Source organism: Oreochromis niloticus, linkage group LG23, assembly GCF_001858045.2.
Source record: "Oreochromis niloticus isolate F11D_XX linkage group LG23, O_niloticus_UMD_NMBU, whole genome shotgun sequence".
Classification (NCBI taxonomy): domain Eukaryota; kingdom Metazoa; phylum Chordata; class Actinopteri; order Cichliformes; family Cichlidae; genus Oreochromis; species Oreochromis niloticus.
Genome location: NC_031986.2, coordinates 38,922,575 through 38,937,262, shown reverse-complemented (window position 1 = coordinate 38,937,262; position 14,688 = coordinate 38,922,575). Strand labels below are relative to the sequence as shown.

Sequence of the window (14,688 nt, the reverse complement as noted above, 5' to 3'; positions counted from 1 at the left end):
CACCCTGTCACCAAGCTTTGATCAAAAATCTTAATACTCCAAAATGGTACTGTAACTGCACCTCATATGCTCAATCCCAGCTGCATATGTTTAGTCTCTGACTATACTAGAGTAGCTATGCATGAGACACAGTTGAAAATGATCATAATTGCACTTGGTGTAGCTAGAGATCTCATTCTCTGCGCGAAACAAGCCATTTTAGCCCACCTACCACTCTTTAATCTAGCTTTCTCTTGATTGGTTGCCCCTTGCAAACAGAAGGTTTGAGAATCAGGTGTGTGGGGATGCTGTGCCAACAGTCACAACTGTTGCACATGTATTGTGTCTGCACACACATGCTGTCTGTTTGGGGGTGAACATGTTCAATAAAGGGGATTTTCTGAGCCAGCTGACAGATTTCTTCTTCTTTTTTGTTTCGCTATGAAAAATGTTCTTTATACATACATATACACAGATGTACGTATGCAGATGAATGCTGGGTTTGTGTCAGGAAGAAAGAGCAAGAGGGAGAGACAGAAAGAACGAGGGAGAGGTTATTTGTGCATGACAGAGGCTAGGCTGTATCTGTAGCGTGTGACACACAGTGCTCTCTCTACAGCAGCTAGGCCACAGTTTAGGGACCTGTGCCAAGGGACAGAATAGCCTGTCTGTTTCATGCCTCTTACTGAATGCTGATTGACAGCTGGGCTTCTTTGTGTGCGTGTGTGTCTACGTGTCCCACTTATGTTACTCCACGCGTATGTGTGTATCAAACTGACAGGCTGGGAGAAACACGCCACAGATCGCAGGAAGGCAAATGTAAGGAAGTTGGGTTTTCCACAGAGAAAAGACACCCTTTCGTCAAATTGTCAACTATTCAGCGGTGTATTTATCTACTCATTTTGTTCACAATATCGCACATATGTAACTACACTCATGTACACAAGCCTGCAGTTCACACGCATGTTCACATACCAGTCAGCCTCTAATTTAAATAAACAATTTCTCCCCAGAACACGCTGCACTTTGTTTACTCAGTATCATATTACACAGAGGAACACATATGCACAGACATGCACAATCACTCATCCGCGTCTAAGCTGCCGTTTGTCTTGAGTGTCACGTTTTGAAGTGCAGAAAGGGACGCTTCACCTCTGACCTCACCGCGGTCCTTCGAGGTTGAGAAGCCTGCAGACGCGTAACACGTACATCTGAGATTCAGCATTCTGAAAGAGGAAGACCAGAGATCGATGAAGCAAGGGTTAGGGTGTGACTGGAGGTCAAACCATCTGCAGAGGAGATAAAGCACAGAGATCAAAAAAATAAAAAATAAAAAAGCTGTTTGAATACAGGAAAAAACCTATGTAGTTGAGAATGTTGCTGAAAAAAAGCAGAAGTTAAAAGTGGTGTGGTAGGAGCCTGTTTACCACATGATCTGTAATGCAGAAGAGTCTGTTAGAGTATTTAGTCCTTTCTCAGGCTGAGTACATACTGTACGAAAGACTTTCAGTCAATAAAAATGATTAAATTCTTATGCACTGGCTGACCCATAACTTGGGTTGTTAAGAACAACTCCAAAAGTGACTTCCATGTTAAAATGCCCAACCTTCAAAACATGTTCACTGCCTCGTACAAAACCGATTTTGGTGTCCCGTCATAACAAGTGTACAATGTGTCATTGTGATATATAATAATTTGCTTACACATTCTCCCTCATTCCCCCATCAGGACACAAAGTCAAGACGCAAGACGATGGGTTTAAACCATAAGTCCCGTTATTAGTGGATACCCACACTACCAGTGGAGCACTGGCCACCAAGTGAAAGCTACAATTTAGCTGTAAATCCAAAACTACAGTGGCTTGCAAAAGTATTCGGCCCCCTTGAACTTTTCCACATTTTGTCACATTACAGCCACAAACATGAATCAATTTTATTGGAATTCCATGTGAAAGACCAATACAAAGTGGTGTGCACGTGAGAAGTGGAACGAAAATCATACATGATTCCAAACATTTTTTACAAATAAATAACTGAAAAGTGGGGTGTGCGCAATTATTCAGCCCCCTGAGACAATACTTTGTAGAACCACCTTTTGCTGCAATTACAGCTGCCAGTCTTTTAGGGTATGTCTCTACCAGCTGTGCACATCTAGAGACTGAAATCCTTGGCCATCCTTCTTTGCAAAACAGCTCCAGCTCAGTCAGATTAGATGGACAGCATTTGTGACCAGCAGCTTTCAGATCTTGCCACAGATTCTCGATTGGATTTAGATCTGGACTTTGACTGGGCCATTCTAACACATGGATATGTTTTGTTTTAAACCATTCCATTGTTGCCCTGGCTTTATGTTTAGGGTCGTTGTCCTGCTGGAAGGTGAACCTCCGCCCCAGTCTCAAGTCTTTTGCAGACTCCAAGAGGTTTTCTTCTGAGATTGCCCTGTATTTGGCTCCATCCATCTTCCCATCAACTCTGACCAGCTTCCCTGTCCCTGCTGAAGAGAAGCACCCCCAGAGCATGATGCTGCCACCACCATATTTGACAGTGGGAATGGTGTGTTCAGAGTGATGTGCAGTGTTAGTTTTCCGCCACACATAGTGTTTTGCATTTTGGCCAAAAAGTTCCATTTTGGTCTCATCTGACCAGAGCACCTTCTTCCACATGTTTGCTGTGTCCCCCACATGGCTTGTGGCAACCTGCAAACGGGACTTCTTATGGTTTTCTGTTAACAATGGCTTTCTTCTTGCCACTCTTCCATAAAGGCCAACTTTGTGCAGTGCACAACTAATAGTTGTCCTATGGACAGATTCCCCCACCTGAGCTGTAGATCTCTGCAGCTCATCCAGAGTCACCATGGGCCTGCATTTCTGATCAGCACTCTCCTTGTTCGGCCTGTGAGTTTAGGTGGACGGCCTTGTCTTGGTAGGTTTACAGTTGTGCCATACTCCTTCCATTTCTGAATGATCGCTTGAACAGTGCTCCGTGGGATGTTCAAGGCTTGGGAAATCTTTTTGTAGCCTAAGCCTGCTTTAAATTTCTCAGTAACTTTATCCCTGACCTGTCTGGTGTCTAAATCCAATCGAGAATCTGTGGCAAGATCTGAAAACTGCTGTTCACAAATGCTGTCCATCTAATCTGACTGAGCTGGAGCTGTTTTGCAAAGAAGAATGGGCAAGGATTTCAGTCTCTAGATGTGCAAAGCTGGTAGAGACATACCCTAAAAGACTGGCAGCTGTAATTGCAGCAAAAGGTGGTTCTACAAAGTATTGACTCAGGGGGCTGAATAATTACGCACACCCCACTTTTCAGTTATTTATTTGTAAAAAATGTTTGGAATCATGTATGATTTTCGTTCCACTTCTCACGTGTGCACCACTTTGTATTGGTCTTTCACGTGGAATTCCAATCAAATTGATTCATGTTTGTGGCTGTAATGTGACAAAATGTGGAAAAGTTCAAGGGGGCCGAATACTTTTGCAAGTCACTGTATATCTCGTGTTCAGGGTGATTCAAACTTCCTTCCTTCCACAACATTCCTGTTGCTTTTTTTTACTGCTGTTCTCATGGGTATCATAAAAACTCACTAGCATTCGGTGGACAATGTATCTTGATACAGATCTAATTGGGTAAGAGGGACTGACTGAAAGTGAGTTTTCCTTTTAAGACAAGTTGCCATAAACAAACTAGGACATTCATTCAGCCATATGAAAGTGTCAAAATAAAAATGCTGTATTTAGAGAAGATACATCATTTTAGATACTAGCTGAGTGTTGTTGTTTGCGCACTCTGTGGCACTGTTTGTGACGAGGGAAAGTGGTTAAAAATGATCAAAAGCAGAATATGAAGAAGATATGCGTTTGCTGAGGGCGCTGTGTGGTTTCTGTGTTGTTCCTTAACTCGAGTGGTTGAAAAAGAGATGCCAGCAGAGAAAAGAAGTGAAGCAAGGAGACAGGAACTATAAACAACAGAAACTGGACACATCATCAAGAGTAACTGATAGTCCCCCCCACCCTCGAGCAGCCCCGCCTGTTCCCTGCAGTGAGCCCCCAGAAATTCACTGGAGGACTAAACAGGAATCCCCCACAGCCCCACGACAGACTGACTGACTCTGCATGGTCTACATCACACATACACACACACTGAATCACTCGTATTCACATACAGAGAAACTCATATACACACATGAATTCACACACAGGCTTACAGACAGTCCAGAAATAGCCCCGTCAGGGGTATTACCATACACGCTATCTCCCCCAAACATCACCTCATCCTTTAATATCACTCTGTAGGGCTGTATGTTCTTCACCTGGAGTCATTTATATTAAAAAAGTCAATGTTGCTCATATGTTTGTCATATTCATTTCACGTTTTTCACCCTACACTCTTTTTCCTCTGACTGATCTCACCTACTTCTTTCTTTTTTGTTTGCCTTTTCTTCTGTTTTCATTTCTCTTTCACTTTCAATCAGAAACACATACATTAACATGCAAAACTAATCTGTTGTGTATGCTGTGCTTCCTGAAAGCATTGTTCATACTCTGTTTTTTGTTGTTTTTTTAATAGGTTTTCATTCTCCCAGCCCTCCCACATTTCACAATGACACTCAGTGATGCATAGATGTCAGATTGACAGAAAGTACAGATGATAGGAAAGGTCAGGAGTTCCTCAGCCTCTAGTTCCTGACATTGCAACACCTCCCACAGCAGCACCAGTGTGCTTTGGTTTGCCTCAGTGTTCAGTGAAGCATGTGCCTCACCTACCGGGGGGGCTTTCTTCCACCCTTTCCCCTCAGTATTTGCATGGGACTTACAATCAGGGTTTTCCCTCAAACAGAGAATACTACATAAAGTGAGACACAAGGGAATAGTATGTATATTACTGTATGTTGTGTGAATAATTGTATGTACACTATGCTGTGTTTGAAAATTAGAGCTCACTCGCAAAGCCAGAAACTGGACAAACAAGTTTAAATTGCTAAAAGGTATGACATAACTGAGAGTCCTCATGGACACTGAAGCCTTTCGCGGAAACACCAAGAGGAATTTTCTAAGAGCACATTTTCTGGTTTAGGAATCAAACCTTCAGCAGAAAACAGATTACAGGAAGCTGCTTGTTTTCAGTTGGTTGCTGCTGTGTGCAATCATGTCAGCCTCAATCCCTATAACTGACAATGCAGCAAATGTTTCAAAGTGCCCTCAACTCAGTTTGAGATGAGCTATAAGCTAAAAAAAAAAAAAAAAGAAGAAGAAGAAGAAAAAAATACAACTTTCCTATATGGTCTGTGAACTAGCTAAGCCTCACACATACAGATCTGTCTAGATTTAAATATTTGATAACTTGATTATCTTGTGCCACTTTTGCTCCTTTTCATTTACTGAAGTAAGTCATTTCATGCCTCCAATAAAGCGGTGAAGCGTCTTCATCAGCGACATTCAGATGATTCAGTGGTTTTGAGCAGCAGAGGTACTGAAGCATTAAAGAGTTTTTCATAAAGTTGTGTCATGTCAGCAGCAATATTGGCTGCTGTGTTTAGCTGCTATTTGATGGTGCTAACAAAAGGGCAGATGGCATCATCGGCACATGGCTACGGGATTTGAATTTAAAAGAATAAAAGCATGATTTGCTTTTGTTTTCCTATTTGTCTTGTGGAGTTTAAATGGGTATATGTAAGTTTGCATAATGCTAAGATTGGAAAGAGCAGGAGTGTTTGTTTATCCCAGTTTTTTTTAATCTTATTGCTAACCTATAATTGCTAATAACTAATAACATGCTTCATATTAACCATTTAGATATTGTAGGCTATCAGTAAATTATGAATATTCCTATCAAAGTTTCAGCAAGATATTGTAAAAGTTTAAATATTTATATTAAAACAAAGATTAAGCCACACAATTAAAAACTTAAAATCAAGGTAATCTGCTTGGAATATTCAACAAACTGCAGTGACAAGTCCAAAAACGTTGATAGCAATTATCAGAAGGTCATGATGTGAATGATTGGATTCTGTTTCCCTCTGCTCAAAAGGCCTATCCTGGCCCACATGCTAACAACTTAAAAGAAATGAGTGGCGTTTCCACTTCAGGCTGACGTTCAGTTCTGCACGAGGCTGTGGGCAGATTTGCTTTGTCATGATGGCCGCCCAGGACACACGATCCCCCCCGCAGCACGCACCCTGCTGCTTTCTGTATCAGATCAGGCTTGCCATCAAGTATGCCATCTATTTCCAGTTCGCCTAGCATGACAGCTAGTTATAAACCAGGGTTATGTGATTTGGGCTGCATGAGCTGAGGAGGAGGTGGAGGAGGAGGAAGATAAGTGTGGGGTTTCCTGGGAAGCTCCCAGCCAGACCACCTGCTGCCATCAGTCTATCACCCTCCCACTACTTCCCTCACACTCTGCCACCATACTGTCACTGTATCTGCTTTTTACCCCACTTCTCTGTCAGTGTGTTAGAGATGGCTCTTTGTGGCGAGCAGCAGCAACTCACTGAATAATTCAAAGAGCGGGCACGAACAGAGGGTGAATTAAGTCCCTGTAGAGGAAAAGGCAAAGCGATGAAACAGCAGGAGGACAGGGGGGATTTTAGCCCATTAGAAATGTGGAGGGGAAATTTGATGGGAGGAAGAGGGTAGCTGGGGGTACCACTGTTAAACCAGGGGGGCAGCTGCAGTCAAAAGTGAAAGAAGAAAGGGAGGAGAGAGCGAGGAGAAAGCTCGTGAGCAAATGAATGGGCACATGTCAGGTGACCGTGGGGAGATCCCTGACGAGAGCTGGTCACCTGACTGACTGGAAATGCAGCCTGCTGCTTGAGAGCAATTCCCAGAAGTCAAAACAAGCTGTTAACACAGACTACAGTTTATAACAGCAGTGCTGTAAATGATCATGATGATCATGATCATTTTTTTAAATACAAAAATATTTAAATATATAACATCAAAATAAAAAAATGTGTATTCTTCAATCAACCAGAAAAAAAGAAGAAGATGGCCCACAGATGTCTATCATTGTTTAAGTGCTGACAGTTTCAGAGGTGCTTGAAGAGTGGAGTGTGACGGATCACAGTCTAAACTGGGGTAATTCTCTTTTTATTTCTTCTGCTACTGCTGGACTTTTGGGCCAGCTGGCTCACACCCACTCAGTCACACTCAAGCGCACAATTTTACACAACAAAACAGCTAGAATGACATTTACAGTTCAGCATGCTTATCGTTTAGAAAGTCAGGGGGATTTGATCAGTTGCCTTTCTCAGAATAACAGTACTCTAAATCTTAATTATACACTCTCTGAGTGGAAGTTCACTGCCAAACCTAAATATGTTCTTGATAATCAGATACCACATGTTGGTCCGTAAGCTGAGGCCACAGTGGTGAATGACTAACCAGTTAGTGGCTATGTGTGGGTGTGATCAAGATTGTTTGATCAATCCAGTTTCTTTCATTTGTAAAATGCTTTGTGGTTGAAGATTGTTTTTTTCCCTTCTCACTCGTGTTTTTCAGTTTTATATTTAAATTAGAAAATCACTATTAAACTGAATTTATAAATTATAAATAAACCCTTAAAATGTTTTTTTTCAACACTTTATCTCAAAGAAGTCTCGATTTCAGCTTCCATAAAAAAACATATCAAGGGTTCTGACATAAATGCTTTGAGTGAAAAGTAATAAAAAGTTTTTCAAAATATAGATTTGATGAATAACTTAAAATGCAGTTGCCTTATCATGCCACACTTCATATGAAGGACAGTGCTGAGAAGTCATTAGTAATAGGGGTCTGAAAGAGGTTTAGACGATAACTTCTGCTTTTTGGGAAGTAACATGAAACATATTCTGCCCCGAGTGTTGCTCATACCTAATTCGCACCATAGTTGATCAGCATTTAAAGCTCTGTGCATTCTGGGTAACTAAATAAACACATTTCAACCATAGCCGCATAGTTCATTGATGGACTTTATGGCCCGTCTCACTGCTTGCAGGCACTGAAAAGCGCGCTCACTATGAAAAGACGTTAAATACTTTCCATGCGCACATACTGGTTTGTGTACCCTGGAGGATGCCCTCGTTTATACATCCCTGATGGGAATGTACTGTTTGCTTTAGTTCCGGGTGGTTTGCTGGTCGGTGTTTTCGTGCCAGTAGCGCCAGAAACAGGACGAGGGTGAATTTCTTTGTTTTTAAAAGGAAGTGCTGTAGCTGGTGTCTCTCATCCCCATCATGTTTCTGTAAAGGAAGGAGAATTGTGAAAAAAATAATCAGCAGTTCCAGGTAAATGTAGGTGAGATAAATATTCTTATAACTTTACTGAAATACACGTAACCAATCTGGTTTCACAGCGCCCACTCCTGTTTCAGAGCATCACTAAGAAACACAGTTCTGTTATGATCTAATGTAGGCCATCATCACTGCAATAATAATAATAATAAACAGCTCTGTTGTGGCAATAAATAATCAGACAGACATCTAGAGAGTTTTTCTGTTTTGCATTTGCTTTCCCTTGCCTCAGCCCCCACCTCGATTCATCTCTCTCCCTCTTTCTTTCTCTGTAACATAATTGAAGCGAGTGAGCTTTTGCTCTCCTATGTAACCCAATGCTCGTCCCACAGCACTGAAGTGTCGTTTGGGCAGCAGCTTAAGTACTCCGTGTGCTTTGTGCTGTGCTCTAACCCTTACAGATCAGCAGAAGCCCAGATTAGACAGATGAATAATTCAGATGATTGCCTTAAATGCAGTTTGTAGTATAAGACAGTATTAAAAACTATTAGACTTCTGATTCTGTTTATATCACTATTGTCATTCGTGTATCCTGTGTTGACCAACAAGATGGAGCAGATCAAAGCAAGTGGAACTGCAAAGTATCAATCTTTTGCTCTCTTTCTTCCTTTTAAGGGTGATCTCCTCAGAAGTATGCTTACTTGGAGGCTGAACAACATTTATACACAAGGCTGTGTGACTGGCAGAGGCGGGACCCAAATGCTGGACTGAGAAACACAAGGATTAAAATAAAAGCTGGTTTAATTAAAGTAAAATGAAACGCAAAACAACATGAATAACGAAACTAGGAAACTCACACCTTTGCCACACCAATGACCACAGAGTGATAGGGAGGACTGTCCCAAGAGAGAAATGCAGACAATATATACACAAAGAGGATGACGAGCGAACAGGGCACAGGTGGAGCACAGCTGACACTAATCTGACTGAAGAGACACGGGGAGCAAAACTGAACATAATACACAGTAAATAGAAGACTATCAAAATAAAACAGGAAGTAAGACACGCAATGAGACGCAGGCTAAGACGTGTGCTTCACACAGGAACTGGGTAGAAACAGATGAATAACCAAAGCCAGAAATTAGAAATAAACTCAGCAAACTCAACAAACTGAAAACGCTGGGTCAGAGACCCAGGACCATGAAAGAGGTTCATCATTTGCTGGTAATTATTTTAAAGTTTTTCATTAACTGAAAGAAACGGCAGTAAATGCTCAGATATTTAGATCATCCAACCTTCTATCTGATCTATGCAGCATCTACTTCCTCTTCTTCTTCTTCCTTTTCTTTTGGCTGTTCCTGTCAAGAGTCGCTACTGCGAGTCATCCGCCACCATCCGTTCCTTATCTTGCATCTTTTTTATCCTGTCACACCCACAATCCAAGCATTCACACTCACTACATCCATAAACCTCTGTGGCCTTACAATCCAACCTTTCCTTCTTTTTGCTGCCTCAGAACACACCTTCCTCCTCTCCTCCTCTATTGTCATCACCCAGCAGTAGCACAGTTTCCACCAGCACCCTCCTTGTTGACTTCATCGGTGGTGTTATCCCAGGCCAATCCAATATGAAAATCTACTTCTTGATCATCTGCATGTTTTATTTGGCAAATACTTTATGCCAAATGCACTTTGTGACACAACTATACTCATTTATCCTGGCTTGGAACCAACACTAGGATTGTGGATGGCTTTGACCTGTGCAATATTGTAATGTAAATTAAGATGAAGTTGATGCCAACATCAGTTATTGATCAAGAATAAATTATAATGCAGGTGATGTTTAGCAAAGACAATGTTACATTTTAGTGCTGATACTCTCCAAACAGATAAAGATGATGAAACAATAATGTTTTTAATCTTTAGCTGTTTCTGCTATGCGCTGATCTGTATCTGGGTGAGATTAAACTGATGATCTCATACTCTGGGTGATGCAGTGTTACCGCAGGTGAGTCATCAGGCGATGCTGTGGGCCTCTTACTGGAACTAAGATATGTTCAGATGATCTCCTCTGCAGCATTTAGTTGCTGTACATACTGCTGCATCATCTCCCCGTCCTTCCTCCCTCTGCCTCCACCTCATCACACAGCACATCTCACATTCCTCCTTCATCCTCCACCCGCTACACTGTTATGACTTCATTGTCCTTCACTCTCATCTTTTTTCAGACCCCACAATCTGTGGGTTGTTCTGTTTCTCCTCTTCTTCTGCAGCCTCATCGCAGTACCTTTTGTGTTCTTTCTAACCTTAAATCAAAGTACGCTAACACATAAAAATTACAATTCAGAATTCACTAAATTAAGTATAAAATTCTGACAAATTAACTTTTGGAAAATTAGCTGTTGCACAATAAAGAATCCAACAAAAAAGAAGAAATACAGGTGTAACCATATTCACAGTTAGAACAGCACAAACACTAAAATAAGAAAAGACCAGTGTTTGTAATTTAATGAGTCATTTTTATATTTTCTTGGACATATTAAACAAACAAGGCTTACATGTTAACTGGTGAACTTTAGGGATTATTTTACATTTTGGCATATCCAGACTAGCCATTTCCCTATATTTCCAGTCATTATGCCATCCTAATTGAACCAGCTGCTGGCAATGCCTTCATATTTACCAAGCAGGGATCACATTTCAGTTAGAAATAATTAGACACAAATGTCAAACTATTCCCACTGCACCAAAAGCCAATAAATAAATCAAAAGCTTGTTGTTTTTTTCCCTCAAAGCCTTACTTAAAGCTGACTCCTCTTTCATCAGTTCATTTCTCCTTTCTTTGTCCTTTGCCTCTTTTCATCTGGCTCTATGTCACCATGCCTTCTATTTGCATTTCTACTGCTGCTTGTATTTTATGCCCTCCATCACAGAGCAGTAAACACAAGAGCCGCAGAGACGGCTGGTTTGTTTTTTTAATTAGGTAAATGGGCCTAGGTCTCTGGGACCAGACACAGAAATCACTCTTTGGACTCCAGAACTGTCATAACGATTTCTTAAATTAATGAGCTTCAACTCAATGTTATTAAAATCTTGCTGTGCAGTGGATTATGCATACAAACCCACTTCTTTATTGCTTTTCTTTCTTAACCTCCTACAAGGTGAATGCTCCAGTTTCTAAGGACCAAAAATTGTTGATGCCAAAAGGGGGAATTCACCCACACAGTGGGTGACCTCAAACATCAGCCTTATGCCTGGTCCTGACAGGCTGCAGTCTCACTCTCCCACACCCACACCTGGCTGAGTTCAGCTGGGGCAGAGGCGGCACTGCCCATCTTTCCAGGGAGGATCCCTTCAGACACAACAACAAACATGCACTCAGACTGAGCGGTATTATCTGTTGTTATTACTGGAGATAATTATGTTGGATAATTATATCTATTAGGTACGCCGTGTCTTTTTAGCCACTCCAATGTCAATATTTTTTCAATTTAAGTCTTGAGTGTGCGGGAGCCCCATGGGAAAATACTGTGAGGTGGTTGTAGAAGGGGCTTGTCGGGACCTAAAAAGTGAATGGGTTCTGTGCATTTTGTTTAATTTCTGGAGTAAAGCTCAAATAATAATAAGTGAAATATTTTGTATGCGTGCAGCGATTTTTGAGGCATGTAATGACACGTCTGATCAAACAAGACAAAGCCAAATTATAATTTAGTTTTTTAAAAAATCACTTAGAATAAAAAACTGAAAAAATGTGAAAATAGTTGCTATTAATCAATTCAGTTTACTCCACTAAAGCTATGATATTGATACATTTTATGTCAACCTGTTGGCTTAATAGAAAGTCAAGTCTACCTTTTAACTTGTTATGCTCAACATACCTTGTTTTCTTGTCGTACACAAGCATTTCTGACTTTTGAGTGACTGTTTGACTCACAGAGGGCTTTTGTGTGCTGCAGGTGTTGAGGTATATGAGGCTGTGCTGAGGAGTGTTTTATTCCTATGGGCCCCCTGAGGCCCCAAGGCCTGGTCCAAGAGAAAGACCAGAAGCTGTTTCAACTTCCTCCACTGTTTTTTTGCATGGAACACCACTTCAAACACTGTACGTCAAAGCACGTAGCTACACACACAACACATGAATACAGCATGTTTTTATTACACAAACTGCCCACAAAATTAAAGCTGTTTTTTACGTGGGGTTTCTAAAATAAAGACATGACTACGCATTATTTTAGCCTTGAACAACAACCTTTTTTCTTTTCCCCTTTTATAAAAAGACAGCTTAAAACTGAGCTTTTTGTATGGTTCAGATGTTCTAAAGTGAAAAATTTGCAGTGACGTTTGAATGAAGGAGTGAACTGATATGATTTTGGCAGGTAAAATAATCAAGCAAGTGTTTGCTGATGTTATGCTGCTGAGCTTTCAATAAAATCTATTTCGAGCTACTTATATTGTTAAATATACATTTCTTTAAGTAGAGTATGGGGATCTGTACTTCTTTTCAGCTCAGCTTAGTTATATACTACGTGTTATTTTTTTCAGTAGTGGAAGAAATGTTAAGATTGGTTACCAGTTACACAAAGTTAATATCTTTAAAAATAAATAAAAAAGCCCTGTAAACTACACACACACTCCACACAAGTAATACATATCCAGAATTGTACTTTATTATTTTATTCAGACATGTTCAGTTTGCTAAATACATAAAGACAATTCCTTTAAAATATAACAATCATGCGTTTTGCATTTAAAATCTTCATATTGATAGCTAGTGCTGTAAAAACTACAGTAAAACTGTAAGACACTATCATAAAATCAGATATATAACGATATAAACATTTGTATAATATGGTTTATTGTTTCCATTTTAGGAAATATTGGATATCTGAGTTTCCCTAGACGGCATTTCTTGCTTTCAAGATAAAACAACTTTAGAATGTAACTGTTAAAAGATAAAATCCCCAAAGAGTAATTTGTGCTAAATATAATATAGAAAATATGAGTCCAGAGGTAACTGATGATATATGGTGATATGCTTTACAGTGTTTAATATTAGACTGTAGCAGTAAACGGAGTCCAGTAAACTGGTACTGTAGAGCAGGAGAGCAGCAAGCTCCCAGAATGGATTTTGTTAGCGTCTCTAAAGCCCCTGGAGCCACAACACTGACCTTTCCTGTTATGGAAATGTACTGCTGGCTGTTCTAGGCCCACAGCCACACGCTGCCTGTTTGAATGGTCACACAGGCCCCCTTCTGCTGCCTGCCTCTTTCCTGAGGACTGCTTTTGCTGTTTGTGCTGCTCTGTGAGCGCAAGTTCATAGAGCATTGTTCAACATAATGGGCACAACTTGTTCCCTTTTTATGTTATTCTGTCTTTATTTTGGCACCCTTTTACTCTACGGCATGGCACAATTGAGTGGAATTTTACTTTGAACAACCCAATAAATAAAGCCTGCTTCTATCTGTGTGTGTGTTGGATGCAAACCAGTTAATACGTGACTCGAAATAAAAAAAATTTAAAAATCGAGATCGTAGAGTGTTTACTGATCATCTTGCAGTTCGCTTCAAGGCGCCTGCCTCCTTCCAGCCGGTCGCTGCGATTATGGGCTAAACTGGGGCAAATGAAGTGACATGTTTTCCTTTGCAATGAAAACATAGCTGTGTTAATACTTGCATACAACCGAGAAGCAGCGCTATGCTCTGTCCGCCATTATCTGAACTTTCCATGTGTGATGTGATTACAAAGCAATTTGCTTCTTGACAATCTGACCCAAGAAAAACACCTACTTTATTAAAACAAAACAAATTACCCAATTTGGGCCAAAAGACACAGAACTGAATGGTTTAGCAGCCTTCAATACATCACATGGGTGGATTATTATAAACAAATGGAGGCTTTAGGAGTAAATCAGAGAACACAGAACATGATCCGTATCATGACGTTGATTGTAGCGGTCCTCTAAAACTAAAAGTCTTAAAGAAACTGAGTTGAACCAAGCTATTTAAGCCAATGTTTCTCAGTGTCATAATTTTAGTAAAGCATACACAAAATTTCCTACACTGTTTGGTATCTATGTCCCCCATTTTAAAAAGGTACTTTTTATTTTATCCTGTGTAGCGTAGAATGAACTTCAATTTTCTACAAAGCTAGCAGAAGCATGCAAAGAGTTTTTGTATAATATTGGGGCTTTATACATCATTTAAAAATGAAACAAATTGCACCCCAGGGAATTAAACAATGTTGGATTACATACAAAACAAGCTACCTTGTAAAATAAATGTTCTTTGATTGATGTGGCTTAAATTAGAGAGATCTTCAGCAGTGTTTCCAACACGTTCTGTATAAATGGGATTTTAAAGACAACGCTTTTGGCTAGAGAGCTGTAACCACAAGAAAGCCTCCTCAAGCAACGGGGATTAAACACTGTGATATAAACAATGATCAGCCTTTCTGTGCTTGTAAAAATAGATTTACTAAACATCTTGCCAGCAGGAATTTGTGTTAA

At 40.3% G+C, this 14,688-nt stretch overlaps 2 long non-coding RNA genes across 3 annotated transcripts; one reads left to right on the top strand and one right to left on the bottom strand.

The window, feature by feature from the left end:
* Nucleotides 1–991: 991 nt before the first annotated feature.
* On the bottom strand, nt 992–9,150 carry LOC102081366 (uncharacterized). Of its 2 annotated transcripts, XR_003216509.1 has the most exons (4): nt 9,047–9,148; nt 8,889–8,954; nt 8,010–8,196; nt 992–1,205 (listed from the first exon to the last, which is right to left on the bottom strand). It is a non-coding gene; the product is annotated as an uncharacterized LOC102081366 (long non-coding RNA). The 2 variants fall into 2 exon arrangements; XR_270350.4 differs by lacking the exon at nt 992–1,205 and having other exon boundaries at nt 6,997–8,196; nt 9,047–9,150.
* Nucleotides 9,151–9,320: 170 nt separating this feature from the next.
* On the top strand, nt 9,321–14,688 carry LOC112843950 (uncharacterized). Its single transcript, XR_003216510.1, has 3 exons — nt 9,321–9,411; nt 11,348–11,576; nt 12,143–14,688. It is a non-coding gene; the product is annotated as an uncharacterized LOC112843950 (long non-coding RNA).